At 44.5% G+C, this 17,891-nt stretch overlaps 1 long non-coding RNA gene across 2 annotated transcripts; it reads left to right on the plus strand.

The window, feature by feature from the left end:
- The first annotated feature begins 421 nt into the window (after positions 1 to 421).
- On the plus strand, positions 422 to 9,895 carry LOC310691160. Of its 2 annotated transcripts, none has more exons than XR_014518360.1 (5): positions 422 to 488; positions 1,717 to 1,788; positions 5,843 to 5,895; positions 8,778 to 8,907; positions 9,758 to 9,895. It is a non-coding gene; the product is annotated as an uncharacterized lncRNA (long non-coding RNA). The 2 variants fall into 2 exon arrangements; XR_014518361.1 differs by lacking the exon at positions 422 to 488 and adding an exon at positions 1,170 to 1,454.
- The last annotated feature ends 7,996 nt before the right edge of the window (positions 9,896 to 17,891 follow it).

A 17,891-nucleotide genomic window follows, 5' to 3' on the forward strand; every position in this document is an offset into this window, starting at 1 on the left:
TAAAGGTCAACACCACCATTTTGAATTGTGCTTGGAAATGTACTGGGAGCCAATGTAGGTTTTTCAAGACCAGTGTTATGTGGTCTCGGTGGCCGCCCCCAGTCACCAGTCTAGCTGCCGCATTCTGGATTAGTTGTAGTTTCCGGGTCACCTTCAAAGGTAGCCCCACGTAGAGTGCATTGCAGTAGTCCAAGCGGAATGGGCCAGGGTCATGCTAGCTCTCCACCGTGGCTCTAGCAGCAGCAATCAAGACCTCTATTATGACATGACATACAGAAGATGGTGAATTGCCACCAGCCAGCTAACATGAGTGGTTCCTGCTGGATGCTGAATCCAAGGTCTCTTTGCTCTAGCACAGGGGTGGCCAACTCCTGCGATCTACTTCAGGTCAAAGTAGTTCTTGAGCTTTTTTTTAGAGAGGAGGAAAGTCCCATTTTTATGGGTTTTGAAAGAGAAAGAGGAACAGCCACTCATTAACAGACTGCTGGGTAAAACAAACAGCCTCACTGAGTAAGCTCCATCTTCCGTTCTGCAGATCGTGCAACAATGGAGGGCGGGGCCAGAGGGTGGGGCCACATTCTCTTTTTCCAACGCTAAGGAAAGGGAGCCAGCAATCGACCGCAATCGACCAAAACCTCCCGGGGATCTACCAGTAGATCGACCTGTTGGACATCCCCTCCTCTAGCAGAATGGGCAATATGCTCCCATCTATAGATACACAAAGGGATGCAGGTGGTGCTGTGGGTTAAACCACAGAGCCTAGGACTTGCCGATCAGAAGGTCAGCAGTTCGAATCCCCGCGATGGGGTGAGCTCCCGTTGCTCAGTCCCTGCTCCTGCCCACCTAGCAGTTCGAAGGCACATCAAAGTGCAAGTAGATAAATAGGTACCGCTCCGGCGGGAAGGTAAATGGCGTTTCCGTGCGCTGCTCTGGTTCGCCAAAAGTGGCTTAGTCATGCTGGCCACATGACCCGGAAGCTGTACGCTGGCTCCCTCGGCCCATAAAGCGAGATGAGCGCCGCAACCCAAGAGTCGGTCACGACTGTACCTAATGGTCAGGGGTCCCTTTACCTTTACCTATAGATATACAAGGAAGGGAGAATCAGTCTATAGACCTGGATTTAGAAAAGATTGTTGCATAAGAAGCAAAATAAAAGGCACCAAGTAGCCAGAATGTGTACCAAGTGCTTAGGAAGATCTTGTCCACAAAACGATGGCAAAAGGAGCCAAGAAAAGAAGCTCTTTCAATTCTGATTCCCAGATGATGGCTGGTTTCTGCATGGAAACCAGAGTCCTATGAAAGAGGTTGTTCCAAGCTTGTATTATGAGCTCATCCACATTCTACAAATCAGAACAACACAAGGGGAATATATCTGGCAGTAGTATGACTGGAGGTGGCCAATTTTGACAGATGGCAGAAGAATATCTCAGAGCACCTGTAAACCTACACTCCAAGTTTGTAAATCCCTTTGGGAATGCAGCTGATGTTAATAGGTTTTTTACATTTGGCAGTGTGAAAAATGCTTTAAAGAAGCAAAAAGTGCATATGCCCTATTGCCTGAGCTCTGAACACTAGTGTAGTTAAATGCCATACATTAATCCGATTGCAGTTTTTGAAGTTAAATAAATAAATTTGAACAAAAAATGCCCTGTATGTCAGATAATGTATATGTTATAATTTTGTATATTTGCAAAATGCCTTTTCTTTAATTCATAGAAAAGGAGGCTGAACACCTTTGGTCAGTCTAGAGCAAAGTACAACTTGATGCACTACAATAACCAGATTCAGGTAGGTAGCCGTGTTGGTCTGACACATTCAAAATATATATAAAAATAATAAAAATGTCCAATAGCACCTTAGAGACCAACTAAGTTTGTTCATGGTATAAGCTTTCGTGTGCATGCACACTTTTCAAATACATTTTTTATTTTTTTTATATAATGACCAGGAGACATTGCATTAAAATACTGATTATATCTACTTAATATGTACAGTTAGAACACATATGATCACTGTGTTCTAAAAACTGGTTTAAACCTAGCGTCAAGACAGACTGGAAAGCTACAATGTACCACTTATGTTAGCATCTGGCCTCTGAAATATAATTTTCATTCCAGTTGGGATTGTATTGCATTCCAAAACCTACTACATGAAAATCCAAGAATAGCCTTTTTAAAATAAAGGTTTTTTTATTATAAAAAAACACACCCAAAAGGCTGCATTATAAAACATTTACGCGCGCGCGCTCTCTCTCTCTCTCTCTCTCTGTCTCTCTCTACTTTATGGCTTCCCATGTAATCCAGAGCCGCCATTTGATAGTTTATGCTGCTTTCGTATGATCACCATTTGCTTTTTCTTCCAGCGGTGGATTTACTGACCCCACCGTAATGATATATTCATCCTTTCCTGCATTACTAAGCTTCTGTTGATGTACTCTGCAAGTTCAAAAACACAGAGCAGCTGGGGAAAGCTGTCTTTCACTGGGCAGAAAGTAAAAAAACAGGCAGTTTCCACTCTGCTTAGATGGGTTCTCGCTTTCTACTTCCTGACAGGACCATTGTTTTCATTCATCGTGGACCAAATTTATTTTAAACAAAATCCTCTTCCACCAGCCGTCCAATCCTGAGATTTGCTATGCCAGCAAGTGAGAGCCTAGGGCATGGCAAACAGGGCCAGCGACAACTCAACATGCTCCCTAAACATTATGCTGGTTTCACAAAGAAAATGCAGTGGTGTGGTAGAAATGAGCTGAAAGGGGGGAAACATATTATGAACAACTTTTTCCAGTGGTCCGTCCCCTTTTCAGAGACTGCTTCAAAAAGACTTGGAATCTTTTGCCTATTCATAGGTCCTCCAGACACATTGTTTATCAAACATTCCCCCTGATCTGCTTGCACAAAGATTACATGGAAGTTCAGCTATGGCTGCATTCATACCAGATATTTAAAATACAGTGGTACCTTGGGTTAAGTACTTAATTAGTTCCGGAGGTCCATTCTTAACCTGAAACTGTTCTTAACCTGAAGCACTACTTTAGCTAATGGGGCCTCCCACTGCCGCTGTGCCACCACCCCATGATTTCTGTTCTCATCCTGAAGCAAAGTTCTTAACCCAAGGTACTATTTCTGGGTTAGCGGAATCTGTAACCTGATGCGTATGTAACCTGAAGCGTATGGGACCTGAGGTACCACTGTACACACATACAAATAAATCATGGGAACTGTAATTTGTTAAGGAAGCTGGGAATTGTAGGTCTCTGAGGCGTACATTACCACAGGTGCACCAACTCTATTGTTGTTGTTGTTGTTGTTGTTGTTGTTGTTGTTGTTGTTGTTAAATTCATATGCTGCCCTGTACCTGCAGATCTCAGGGTTCACAACATAAAATCACAATTCTGCATGTGAAGTGTCTTCGGGCCCCTCAATCATTGTTGGAGAGGGATCGCCCACCCTCAGTGTTGAGGGGCCCCAGCATGCATTGCGCGTACACAACGTCGCACAATGTTACAGTGTGTCACACGCATTGCAGTTTCATCGGCCGGCTCCTCAAGCTGACACAACATCATGCATGCGTCACTCGTCATGTGACATCACACAGGCGCAGCGTGCAACACGTGACATCACGCCAGCCCCCCTCAATCTTGGGGGCACCCTCCTGCCTCTGACTCCCAGGATTCCTTGGGGAAAGTCATGCACTTTAAATATATGATGTGTACACAGGGGAACTCTGGCCTTTATTGAACATTTGTTCCCATTTGTTTGGGGAGCAGCGTTCATCCTGATTTGTGGGGTGTTTGTACCTCTTTCTGTTAATCATTCATTCACCCTAAACTTCTCAGTACATTTCGTTGTTGCTTTCCTAACCACAAAATATCCATTGGTTGTTTTGTTTTCGTTTTTTAAAGTGGATTTGTTGCACTAGGGCATGGGTAGGCAAACTAAGGCCCAGGGGCCGGATCCAGGCCAATCACCTTCTAAATCTGGCCTGCAGACAGTCTGGGAATCAGCGTGTTTTTACATGAGTAGAATGTATGCTTTTATTTAAAATGCATCTCTGGGTTATTTGTGGGGCACAGGAATTCATTTATTTAATTTTTCCAAAATATAGTCTGGCCCCCCACAAGGTCTGAGGGACAATGGACGGGCCCCCTGCTGAAAAAGTTTGCTGACCCCTGCGCTAGGGCAACAGAGAGCTCTTGCCCACTTCAATTGCCACTCGGTTTCCACTATGTGCTGGAATTCCTCCCACAAAATTGTGGCAGACTTCTAAAATAGCAACCTTTCTGGCCGGGTTGCGATCTGATAATGTACGTGGCACTGACCTCAGCGACTAAAGCTCGTAAGTACTGGTTGTCGAGCATCATCGTCTCCTCTTTGCCAGGAAGAACCCTGGCATGAGGTAAATAGTAGGAGTGAGGAATTTGTCTGTCCTAAAGGATCCGTTTCCCTTGCCCCTAAGCTTTCAGCAGAGATGCCTCTCTCAAGGAGTCGCTTCCATGCCTAATGAAAGGAAACAGCTGTGCCACATGCATCACAGCGGAGGAAACGATCAGGTGATTTTGTTTCCATTCCAAACTGAAGGGAGTTCCTCCAGGAGTCTGCGACAGGGGACCTGAAAAAGCACTTGCGGGCTTGAACACGTGCCATAGACGACATGGCCGGGGCCCAAGGCAAACTCGTCTGCTTTCATGCTCTAGTGGGGCACTTGCGGTTCGCAGCGCACAGAAGGAAATAACCAACTGCTTTGGCCTTCTGATGAACAGTTTGCCAAACATTTAGGCAGGCAGCTGTGGGCGATGCAGCAGACCACAGAGCAAACAAGACGATGGAGTACATTACTTGGGATGGAATTTTTAAAACTGTTTTAAGCCTGGCCCCTGGTATGCTGGGTTTGAGCTATAAAGCCTTAAATGGCTCAGGACCACAATACAAGGACCGCCTCTTTCCATGTTAACTTACGTGGACCCGGAGATTATCTTCTTTAGACCACAGCGCCACCCGCATCCTTATATTATATTATATTATATTATATTATATTATATTATATTATATTATATTATATTATATTATATTATATTATATTATCTAGCATAGCGTCAAAATGTGTGCTTTTTTATTTTCAGAATATGGATAGATATCTTTTCAAAATGAGAGTAAGAGCATCAAGTGATATTGGGAACAATCTGAGCTGTGTTTTCCAATGTTCTTGTTATCAGTTTATTTATTTATTTTTAAAAAAGGTGCCGTGCAAGCAATTTTTTATTCTGAAAGTGTGGCCCAGAGGAAAAAGTTAGAGAACTACTGGTGTAGGAGAAGTCTCCGTCAGATGAGAGTATATAAACCCAGGAGGGGTATGTTCCCATTGCTCTGCCGGGGCACAAACCTGGAAAAGTTAATGCCAGCTATGTAGTTGCTAGAAGCCTGTGTGTGTGTGTGTGTGTGTGTGCGCGCGCGCGCGTGCACGCGTGCTGCGCACCTTAGGGGTGTGGTAAGCGTTCGTCCTCCTTGGCTGGGTGTGTGCAGGGCACTTTGTAACTCTAAAGCTGAAACCCCACAATCCCATAATTTACTTGGGACTAAGTCCTCAGACCACTTGAGTCTTCTTTCTGGACAATCTTCTAACTCCAGAGTTGGGGTGAATGAGTCAGTCTTCTCCATGCCTCCCCCCCCCCCAGTTGTGCTTCAGTTTAGCTACTGCTAATAACCATTCTCGATTCTCACAATTATACAGTAACAGTTGGACATGGACATACACACAGTAAATAGCAGGTCAGTAATTATAGCTATGATGGGCCAGTAAATGCCTTTTGCCCCAGATTTTAACCTGAATGTTATGATTACAGGCAAAGCTGTACAGCACAGAAAACAAACAGCTGCAACACAGTCCATCATTCAGGTATGCCAAAGGGGTTGTGCGTGTCCAGTGTTGAGTTTCATAGGCTTTTATTAACCCTCTCCCACATAAATGCAGTGAAAGGTTAACAGGGCTTTGTGAGCAGGGAGAGTCTGTGACAGAGAGAAGTCCAGAATCAGACTGGGAAGCTGAAGCAGAAGAGGAGGGAGGCCAAGAGGCAGAGCTAGATCAGGCTTGTGAAGAGGCACAGGTGTCTCCCCCTTCTGCTGTGACAAGCTTCCCTTCCCCCTGGTCTCACAGAACCAGAAGAGGCATGAAGGGGGATGAGCAAAGGCAGGCATGCAGGTGCAATCTCTGGTTGCTGGGGGGAAATCCCTGAGAAGAGACATAGGTGACAATGGGGAGGCAAGGACCTTTAGTCTTAGCAACTGTTTCATGGGAGCTAGACCTTACAGAGATTAGGCTTGACAGTCCTATGTACTGTAAGGGACGCAGGTAGCGCTGTGGGTTAAACCACAGAGCCTAGGACTTGCCGATCAGAAGGTCGGCGGTTCGAATCCCTGTGATGGGGTGAGCTCCCATTGCTCGGTCCCTGCTCCTGCCAACCTAGCAGTTCGAAAGCACATCAAAGTGCAAGTAGATAAATAGGTACCGCTCCAGCGGGAAGGTAAACGGCGTTTCCGTGCACTGCTCTGGTTCGCTAGAAGCGGCTTAGTCATGCTGGCCACATGACCCGGAAGCTGTACACAGGCTCCCTCGGCCAGTAAAGCGAGATGAGCACCGCAACCCCAGAGTCGGTCACGACTGGAACTAATGGTCAGGGGTCCCTTTACCTTTACCTTTTACCCCGAAAATGAGAGTATCCCTAAACATTTTTTTAGAAAAAAAGCACTGCCTGTGTAGATCCTCTTTGACTAATAAAGAGTTAACTCCATCTCAGTGTGATTTATTGATGTTCACTCCTGTCATTATCCATTAAGAAACAAGAGTTGATAGCAATGTTTAGGGCTTTTTAAAAGTTTCTTTTCTTTCTTTTTTTAGAAAGGCCTTCCTTCCTGATGCTTCTTCCCAGTGCCCCTTTCTCAGCACCTCAAAATACATATTTTTCATCTAACATCTGTTTCTTTTTCATCCTCCATCACATGTAAATAGCTGTGGGGGGAGAAACAGCCACTACAAAATACCAGATTTCCTTGGTAGGATTTCAAATTACAGGCAGTTGTGGGATTGAAAGGTACTAATCCATGCCAAAAACATGGTGTAAGGCTTAAAAATGGCGGTATTACCCAGCCAGAGCTGGACATATTTAGCTACTCAGAGGATCTTTCAAATGAGCAGAATATACAGAAAGTTATGAATGTTCATTTTCATTTATTGCAATTATATCCCACCCTTCCTTCAAGGAGCTCAAGGTGGAGTACATGATTTCCCCCTCTCCTCATATTATCCACACAACTTTGTGAGGTGAGTTAGGCTGCGAGTGAGTGACTGGTCCAAGGACGTCAAGTGCATGTGATGGCTGAGCAGAGATGTGAACCCTGATCTCCCAGGTCCCATACCTTCCAAGTGTCCCGATTTTCCAGAGACAGCCCCAGAATTACAAAAACTGTCCCAGCTTCTGATTTGATCCTGGTATGTCCCTGTTAGTTTCTGTTCTTATCACTGTGCAGCTGCGTGGAGTCACAGGACTCTGTTTACATTCCTGGGATTCCATACTATTGGAATCTCACGGGAAAGAAGACGGGATGTGACGTTAGTGGTTTCCTGTTTCCTTTGTTCCTTTGTTCCTTTGTTCGTTGTTCCGTTACTCTCTGCTTTCATAGAGAGAGGATGTCTTTTCTGTTCTGCATAGTTTAGAAATAAAACTCTTTACAGTGTAGCTCATACTGTCTCATCCTTCCCTGTGCTGGGAACTCTGCTGGGAGGATGTGCCTTGGAGCCTCATCAAAGGCTCGAGGTCGTTAAACACGTCGGGAGGCAATTCCAAAGAAAAGCTTTATCAGCTCGGTCAAACGGAGTTCCGACGGTCCCTATTTCTCCTGCCACTGCTGCCACTGCCAAGCTCGGGGGGGAGGATGACCCGGCGCTTGTCCCAAGCAGAGCAGGTGAGAGAGCATCCCATTGCCTCTTCAAGACCGCTGTTGCCAGCCTCCTCCCCTGGGCAGCTTGTAGTAGCTACTGGACAGCCAGGGAGGAGAGGCCACCACCATCGAGGCCCAGCCCCACAAGATGCACTGGCTCTGAGGGGCAGGCAGAGGGCCAGGGCTGCCCTGGGCAGGCAGGGGAGAAGAGCACAAGGAGTCTTGATTTGAAGGGGGGAAATGATTTATGCATTCACGTCTAATCTTGGCCCTTTGTAAACTTTATTTATTGTTTTGTGACATGAAGGCAGCCCTGTTTAGGGAAGTTTTGAATGACTGATGTTTTAATGTTTTTTTAATCTTTTGTTGGAAGTCGCCCAGAGTGGCTGGGGAAACCCAGCCAGATGGGCAGGGTAGAAATAAATAATAATAATAATAATTTTATTATGCTTTTCTTTTAGTAAATCTACCAAAGAACAAAATAAAATCAGGATTAAGGGGCTTTCTCAGGGTGGTGAAGTGTGTGTGTGTTGTGTCTCGGTGTTGTGGTGCTGGCACTCACCATTTTTCTGACAGGAAATAATCTGAGGGGGACAAAAATGAGTGGTCAAGGATGGTCATTTGGCGGGGGGAGTGAGAAATGTCCCTATTTCCATCTGAGGAATGTTGGAGGGTATGAGGTCCTAGTCCTATACTCTAACCACTCTAACACACTGGTCTATGGCAACACACCCATAATTCCAGAGACAAATGCTTAAAGCTCTTTCATTCCACCAGAGTAGACACATGAGAGGAGAGCTCCCCTTGTGTCGATGATAGAACTTACCAACTTTCTAATTACAGCCGCAAGACATAAAGGAATCCTTGGCGGAACTGCAAAACACGATAAAAGGACAAAACTATCCCATTTTGCAGGAGAGGCAAGGAGGTGACGTATGACTTTATCAAAGATTCTCCCAGCATACTGATAAAGGTAATTCAACCTCCAGGCGTGAGTACTTTCATTAGGAAGGTGGCATAATTTCTTCACTTTGGAGGAGGTTTTCCAAATTATTTGGGAGATAGTGTGCAAGCACAGGAACGAGATAAGAACTGAAATTCCCAAAGTCACTGCTTGCTCCTGTTATTTAAATACTGTTACACTTGCCAGGACAATTTTAGTTTAGCCATTTCATTCAGTGTTTCTCGGCTAGGTCTGGTGGGTATCGGTGGCTTCTGTGAAAGAAAACAGCACGGGACCTAATTGGGAATAGCAGCTAAACTTGTTTCGTTGAACTCAACTCAGAATTGAAATTAAACTAAACTCTGTCCTCTTCCAAACACTCCAACCGCGCCCTTTCTTTCGTCTCGCCCCCCTCCCGATCCTTTTTATGCCTTTAACTGCAATTCCCAAAGTATAATTCACCTACCACAATACCACATCTTAGTAACTGACATTTTACATACATTTTTCTTTTCTTTTACTATTTTACATAACAGATGCTGATAAATAGTTGATACATAATTCTAACTCATGTTTAAACGTGTTTGGCATGCTTATCTTTGTATTTTGTTTCGATTGTGAAATAGTACAAGAATCAAGTTTTATTTACTTTTATGCATATTACTAGTTATTTCCGTCTACTTTCTTTGCCATGTAAGCAGTAACCCAGACTTTAATTCAAAAATCTATTCTACTCCATTCCTGTATTAATATGTGAATTCTTTTAAAAAAAATTAAACTCAAAATTAATTATCACCAAATAGGTATATAACTACCGGTATGTATTTTATCCTAAAGTATATACTTTTAAATACATACTTCATTATTATTATTTTTTGAGCTGAAAACTATCACAAAATTCAGAGATGTATGAAATCCAAGGGATATGAACATTCTGTTCTTTGTAGTAGTCCCAGGGGGACAAATTAGGCCAGTTCTGTGAAAAATGTGGATCAAATAAAATTCTGCTCCATCCCAACTATTTCTGATATGATGCTATCGAAAGCCTATATATGTTTGGTATTTAGGAAAAAATCAGCTTTGCTTTTAAATGCAAGTTTGGGGGCATATAAAAATAGGCGTGGTAGATTTCAGGAGAACTTCAAAGTTTAATCACATATTAACGTATTAATCCTTCCCTGAGGGCAACATACTTTAAAGTTTGGGGTTTTTTTTCATACTCAACAATGCAGGCAGTTCCTAGGGAAGGTAAATAATCATCAGTTTAATTCTTAATAAGATGTGATGTTGGGAATCACCAACGGTCTGTGCAAACTGATAGGTCCTGACATAAATATGAAATTGCTTCTCATTTCCCTAGGGAGGAGAAGGGGTCAACAAGGGTTTCAAGCATCTGTTATATAGAGCACATTGCGCGTGTGCGCACACACACACACACACACACACACCATAACGATCACTATGAGACACCTTCAAAATTTCATAACTATGATCTGTCTAAAATAGTGTGATAAAGTGTCAATCTTTACAGAAATGGGGGAGTTCTGAGGAATCTAAACCCATCAAGCCCAACACACTTCCACCAAGTATCTCCCATAATTTGAATTACAGTGCATTTATTGGAACATGGAAGACCATGGTTAAATCCTTAACCTCCAGAAAAGCATGCAACTAGTGGCCTCAGTGTAATTGAGGGGAGTGTAACATGCAAACTAATACCAGTGTACTAGAAGAAGCAAAGATCACCAGTGCCAAAGCAATGATTCTTCAACATCAACTTCGTTGGACTGGTCATGTTGTGCGGATGCCTGGTTATCTTCTTCCAAAGCAACTACTCTATTCCGAACTTAAAAATGGAAAGCATAATGCTGGTGGTCAACAAAAGAGGTTTAAAGACTGTCTTAAGGCAAATCTTTAAAAATGTAGTATAAAAAGGTAAAGGGACCCCTGACCATTAGGTCCAGTCGTGACCGACTCTGGGGTTGCAGCACTCATCTCGCTTTATTGGCCGAGGGAGCCAGCGTACAGCTTCCAGGTCATGTGGCCAGCATGACTAAGCTGCTTCTGGCGAACCAGAGCAGCGCACAGAAACGCCGTTTACCTTCCCGCCGGAGCAGTACCTATTTATCTACTTGCACTTTAACGTGCTTTCAAACTGCTAGGTTGGCAGGAGCAGGGACTGAGCAACAGGAGCTCACCCCGTCGCAGGGACGTTCTGATCGGCAAGTCCTAGGCTCTGTGGTTTAACCCACAGCGCCACCTGCAATTGGGAAACACTTGCCTGCGAGCGCTCCAATTGGAGAACAGCCTTTACCAAAGGTGTCATGGGCTTTGAAGACACTCAAACTCAGGATGCAAGGGAGAAACGTGCTAAGAGGAAGGCACGCTTGGCAAATCCACACCATGATCAACTCCTGCCCAGAAACCAATGTTCCCACTGTGGAAGGACATGTGGATCCAGAATTGGCCTCCACGGTCACTTACGGACCCATTGCTAAAACTGTGTTTATGAAAGACAATCTTACTCGGCTACGAGTGATTGTCAAAGAACATGTTTCAGCCTCAGGGCATCATTCCTTTTTGGGCAACCAGGGGTAGGCAGGACCTGAAGCAGAAATGGGCTAGTTTCACCACATACACACACCTTCTTTAAATGTTTTCAGAGGGAGAACTGTGAGAGCAGGAAGACTGTTGTCCAGGAAGTAATGGCTTTCCCCACCTGCCTTGCCTTGCCCCTCCAGCCCTAGGAGCCTTCGTAAAGGAGCTGTTTGCAGAGGAAGAACTGTGAGAGGAGAGAGACTCTGTTTGCCATGAGGCAGTTGTCGATTTACCTGGGCTACCCCACCTCCATCCTGAGGAACCTTTAAAAAAAAATTGCTGCTGTAGCTATTGTCTCTGTGTCTTAAACAGAGAACCACATATTCAGCAACGATTTTCATTTACTGTATTTTTTGCTCTATAAGACTCACTTTTTCCCTCCTAAAAAGTAAGGGGAAATGTGTGTGCGTCTTATGGGGCGAATGCAGGCTGCGCAGCTATCCCAGAAGCCAGAACAGCAAGAGGGATTGCTGCTTTCACTGCACAGCGATCCCTCTTGCTGTTCTGGCTTCTGAGATTCAGAATACCTTTTTTCTTGTTTTCCTCCTCCAAAAACTAGGTGCGTCTTGTGGTCTGGTGCGTCTTATAGAGCGAAAAATACGGTAGTTCATAGACACCCTAGAGCAGGGATGTCCAAGCAGTTGACAGCAATTGACTGTTCAATACCTGGGAGGTTTGAGTCGATCGCAGGCTCTTTTTCCTTTGCGGTGGAAAAATAGTATCCGGCCCTGCCCCCTTGCCCCTTCCACCTTCCTCCATTTGCACATGATTGCTAGAACAGAAGACAGTGTTCACTGTGAGGCTGTTTTCGTGAGCGACTTTTCCCTTTTTCCCCTACAGAAAGTTCAGCATTTTAGACCTGCTTCAAGTTAACTGCTTTGACTACCCCCCCCCCAAGAAAAGCTCAACAACCTTGACCTGATTCCGCAAAAAAGGGGGTAGATCACTGCCAAAAAAAAATTCTGTGAGTAGATCGCAGTCTCTTGGGATTTGGGCATCCCTGTCCTAGATAAATCATGAGCATGTCAAATATTAAATTGTTCACATTCGGAGTTGGAGACAACATGAAGGACACGAGTCAGAAGCTATTTCCAGCCAATGGAATTGACAAGAATTCCCCCAACCAAAACTTAATTAAGTGTTTGGAACCCCCCCCCCCACTCCCCACACACAGAGAAATATTTCCAGACAACGAAGCCATATTTTCCTGACTGGTCTAAGAAGCCATTTTTCCATTATAAATTATTTCTGTAGTGTGGGCGTAAGCAAGGATTCTTGTAATGGTTCCAGACCCCAGATCTTCTCTCTTGCTCTCTTTTTAAAGGGACAGGAGCTCACTTAATTGTACAAGGAGGCAATTCCACAGTGCTTTGTTTAGTTTACAGTTTACAAATATTAATGAGACCAAGGTGGAACCTACACACATATAAAAAACGCTGTGAAAATGCTTTTTTAAAAAAAGTTTTGAAAAATACATTGAAGTCTGCATAGCTCACTGGCACCATCTAGTGCCACATTTGTGTATTGCACTTTACAACACATTTAAAACATTTCATTTGCAGCTGTGTAGCTGAGTCCCACATTCTGCAGTTGCGTACACCAAATGCTACATTTACTACTATGCTGCTATTAGCACTCACAGAACACCTATCTCCTCCCATACCGCTGATCCCTGCAACAGTCTAATCCAAAATAGAGTGTTTACAGGAAAATTGCACCTTGCTCTTTGCTCTAATTTTGTGGCAGCTAGAATCCCAGAAGTTATCCCAGTTCACATTTTATATTGTACTCTTCCAGGCTGTAAAATTGACTGTCATTCTTGTTTCACTTACTGTATCCTAACCACCCTGTGGGTTGCTGTCCTAATAACCCGATAATCTCTAGGGTGAGAGAAAAGCCTTTACACTTTTTACCTTTATGGAATAGGATGTCCTATTTTCATCAGAGAAATGCTGGAGGGTATGAGCTTATTATTTATTGAATTTCTACCTTGCCTCTTTGCATAGAAGAAGAAGAAGAAGAAGAAGAAGAAGAAGAAGAAGAAGAAGAAGAAGAAGACTTTAGATTTGGTATCCCGCTTTATCACTACCCTAAGCAGTCTCAAAGCAGCTAACAATCTCCTTTCCCTTCCTCCCCCACAACAAACTTGCTGGGAGGTGAGTGGGGCTGAGAGACTTCAGAGAAATGTGACTTAGCCCAAGGTCACCCAGCAGCTGCATGTGGAGGAGCAGAGATGCGAACCCAGTTCACCAGATTACGAGACTACCGCTCTTAACCATTTTACCACCATGGCTCCTTAAGGAAAAGCAGGACATTCTGGGATCAAATCAGAAACCAGGACGGCTTCCGTAAATCTGGGACTGTCCCTGGAAAATCGGGACACTTGGAGGGTCTGTAATCTGAACTGTGACCTTCCCTTGTCCAAACGTAAGCTTCAGCCAAGGAATAAAATGGATGGGTTGCTGCACTTTGGCCATGCAGTTTGGCAGGAATCTTTATGGAGAATACTGCATGGTCGACAGCTAGCACTCTATTAGTATGACACAACTGCCAGACGTGAGGGACAAGCAGTAGAGAGAACTAGACGACCTGGTCTATCCACTCTATAGAACTTTGGCAAAATCTCGGATAAATATGTTCAGGCTTTCCCTGAAAACAGAAATAAAAATGCTACTTTGGCAGCTAAACCAAATGAAACTCCAGTGCCTCCTGGTGGTTCTGCAATCGCTCCACTTACCAAAATGTGGAATATATTGAATGCCTGCAGAGAGTGAGACATCGGCTGTTAAAAGGAAGTAGTAGACAAGTGATTCCTTACACATTTTCCACGCTTTTATGGTTCCATTATATGGCTACAGGGGTCCAAATATCATATATTTCCTTCCTTTTGATAGATTTCTTTCCAAAAGAAAATATTTCGCTTTATCCAGAAGACCACTTGAAGTTGGGTTTTTCCTTGCCCTCCATCAACATATGGAAAGAAAATAATATATTTCTCTATGGCATGCTCAAGTTCCAGTTCTCTCATTCTCCTAACAGATTTATAAGGGGGAAAGGGTGGACAGGATCAGACATGTTGTGGGAGAGGATAATGCAGTGCTAAACACTCACATAAAATTTGCATGAACCACAAAACTGGGACCTTGAAATTTACAGCGTTTTTCCATTGCTGGGAAACAAGACTATTATTTCAGACCCTCCAATAGAACCTACAAAAACAGCTGAGTTTTCCCACTTTGGAACTTGGAAGATGTCACTTCCTTCAACGTCTTTTGTATTCTCTGTGCCACTAAAATTGATTTTGGTGGCCTTTTGGTCACAGATGCCAAAGGAAATAAACGTGAGCAAGCAAACCACTGGTGCTTACTTAAATCACTGGGACTTGGGAGCCACTGAGCCTCTTGGGCTTGTCAATCAGAAGGTCGTTAGTTCAAATCTGCACAACGGAGTGAGCTCCCATTGCTCTGTCCCAGCTCCTGCCAATCTAGCAGTTCGAAAACACACCAGTGCAAGTAGATAAATAGGTACAGCTACGGCGGGAAAGTAAACAGCATTTCCGTGCACTCTGGCTTCCATCATAGTGTCCTGCTGCACCAGGAGCGGTTTAGTCATGCTGGCCACATGACCCGGAAAGCTACCGGTATCTGAGGACAAACACCAGCTCCCTTGGCCTGAAAGCGAGATGAGCACCACAACCCCATAATTGCCTTTGACTGGACTTAACTGTCCAGGGGTCCTTTACCTTTACCTTACTTAAGTCATGTAGGCTGAAAGAAAGCTGGGGATTTATTTCCTTTTACACTAATATCAGTGAGGGAACCACAGAGCCTAGGACTTGCTGATCAGAAGGTCAGTGGTTCGAATCCCTGTGATGGGGTGAGCTCCCGTTGCTCGGTCCCTGCTCCTGCCAACCTAACAGTTCGAAAGCACGTCAAAGTGCAAGTAGATAAATAGGTACCGCTCCGGCAGGAAGGTAAACGGCATTTCCATGCGCTGCTCTGGTTCGCCAGAAGCGGCTTAGTCATGCTGGCCACATGACCCGGAAGCTGTATGCCAACTCCCTTGGCCAATAAAGCGAGATGAGCGCCGCAACCCCAGAGTCGGTCATGACTGGACCTAATGGTCAGGGGTCCCTTTACCTTACTTACACTAATATCAAGGGGCTCACCTTCCTTCCATTTCTATGACTAGTCTTTATATCCAGCACTTATGAGTCAGACAAGCAGGAAAAGATGCCTTCAAGCAATTTTATATGATTTAACACCACCATTACCAAATTCAGTACATTTTACATTTACAGTGGTACCTCAGGTTACATACGCTTCACGTTACAGACGCTTCAGGTTACAGACTCCGCTAACCCAGAAATAGTACCTTGGGTTAAGAACTTTGCTTCAGGATGAGAACAAAAATTGTGCTCCGGCCCCATTAGCTAAAGTGGTGCTTCAGGTTAAGAACAGTTTCAGGTTAAGAACAGACCTCTGGAACGAATTAAGTACTTAACCTGAGGTACCACTGTATAGCATTTCTCATTCAGGCTGTACTATCAGGGCTGTCTTAAGCATACGTGGCGCCGGAGTGCAAAGATCCGCCTGGTGCCCCCCCCCCGGTTGCCCAGTCCCAGGCACTTAGGAGGGTGGGGCCAGCCAGCCGCCTCAGCATCTCGCTGGCTCGGTCGCCCCTGAACTTGTGGCACAGGGCCGCCCGTGGCAGAAGTGCCCATCGGGGCGCTCTGACTGACAGGCGGGCTCTTCCCCGGACTCAATTCTCAGTCCCCGGACTCTTAGCCTGGTGCCCCTCAGAGCTGGGCGCCCAGGTGCCCTGCACCCCTAGCACCTATTGGTAAGACGGCCCTGTGTACTATGCAATCTAGTAGGCAAAGTCTCACAACACACAAACGGGAATGTGAATTGGAGAAAAATATAAATGCTCAGAATTATCACCATCATTATTATATATTTATACCCCACTTTGCCCCCAGGTTCAACTCAAGGTGGCTTACAGGAAAAAAGAACCACCACCAAAAACATAGAAAAATCATTCATTAAAATACAATTAAACACTATATTCATATATAAACTCTGCTGAAAGATAGTATAGATTTAAAACAAAAACAAAAACCAATGGTGTTAACATAAGGTCCATCCACTGCTCTCTTCCTCCCTCCTTCTCTAAAGAGGCAAAATGAAGGAAGGGAGAAGTTGAAGGCAGGCTTGTTCTCCAAGACCAGGGGTCTGCAACCTTTAAGACAAAAAGAGCCACTTGGACCCGTTTCCGAAGAAAAAAAAACCTGGGAGCCGCAAAACCATTGCGACATTTAAAACAAATATATCTCCGGAGCCGCGATCTGACAGCGGGCGGGAAGGTGACGTCGGGATGGTGCGTGACTAACGCACGCACCGCCCCCATGCGACGTCACAGCCAGTACAGTGCCTGCCACAGTGAGGAGTGTCGGGGGGCACAATGTGCCTCCTCCCCTCGCTAGTATCCGCCCCGGAGCCGCAGCAAAGATGTAAAAGAGCCACATGCGGCTCCGGAGCCGCGGGTTGCAGACCCCTGTCCAAGACTGAAGGAAGTACTGAATGAAGTATTAGGAGCTCCTAAACAAAAGGTTTGGGGAGCTTCATTCATTGACGCTAAAATAAGTACAAAGGATATTGGAAGGGAAAAACTGGAGATTTAGCAACTAGGTGCCCGGCCATTTCTCCTCAGCCTAGGTGCTACCAGTTGCTACCCTCACCTTACAAAATCATTTTTACAGGGATCTTTTAATTTTCACTAACGGAGACAATTATTCAATAAGCAACTTATTTTTTCACTTAGAGGGCATTGAGTAACGTTGACTCTTCAACACGCTAATCCCTTGTATTTAGAAAGAAAACAGGCATTCAAAACTTTCTCCTAAAATGTAACTGGTGTTTCCTTTAAGCTTATGCTACTATTTTATATACCAAAAAAAAGGGCCCCAAGATTCCATAAACAAAAGAGCTGGAGGACTGTCCTTTTCCAGTTAACTTTTGTAAGTTCAGCACATTTATAACCTGATCATTTTTCACACATTAGATGTTTTTTCCACCACGTCTCTGCCACTGGCAATGCCACCAGAAATTATTTTTAAAATCACTGCACTCCTAATAAAAACTGAACAGCTTGTGAAGGAATTCACCGAAAACCAGCAGAGGGGGTGGGGGGGTCATCCTCTAAAACAGTGTTGCCCAATCTTGGGCCTCCTGCTGTTTTTGAACTACAATTCCCATGATCCTTGACCACTGTCCCAGCTAGCCAGGGACGATGGGAATTGTAGTCCAGAAACAGCTGGAGGCCCAAGTTTGGGAAACACTGCTCTAAAACACACACATATTTCCTCTTTTGTATTGGATGTTGACTATTCCCAGAGATATACTGGTAATCATATC

This window comes from Podarcis liolepis (genome assembly GCF_965112155.1).
Source record: "Podarcis liolepis genome assembly, chromosome: 1".
Taxonomy (NCBI): domain Eukaryota; kingdom Metazoa; phylum Chordata; class Lepidosauria; order Squamata; family Lacertidae; genus Podarcis; species Podarcis liolepis.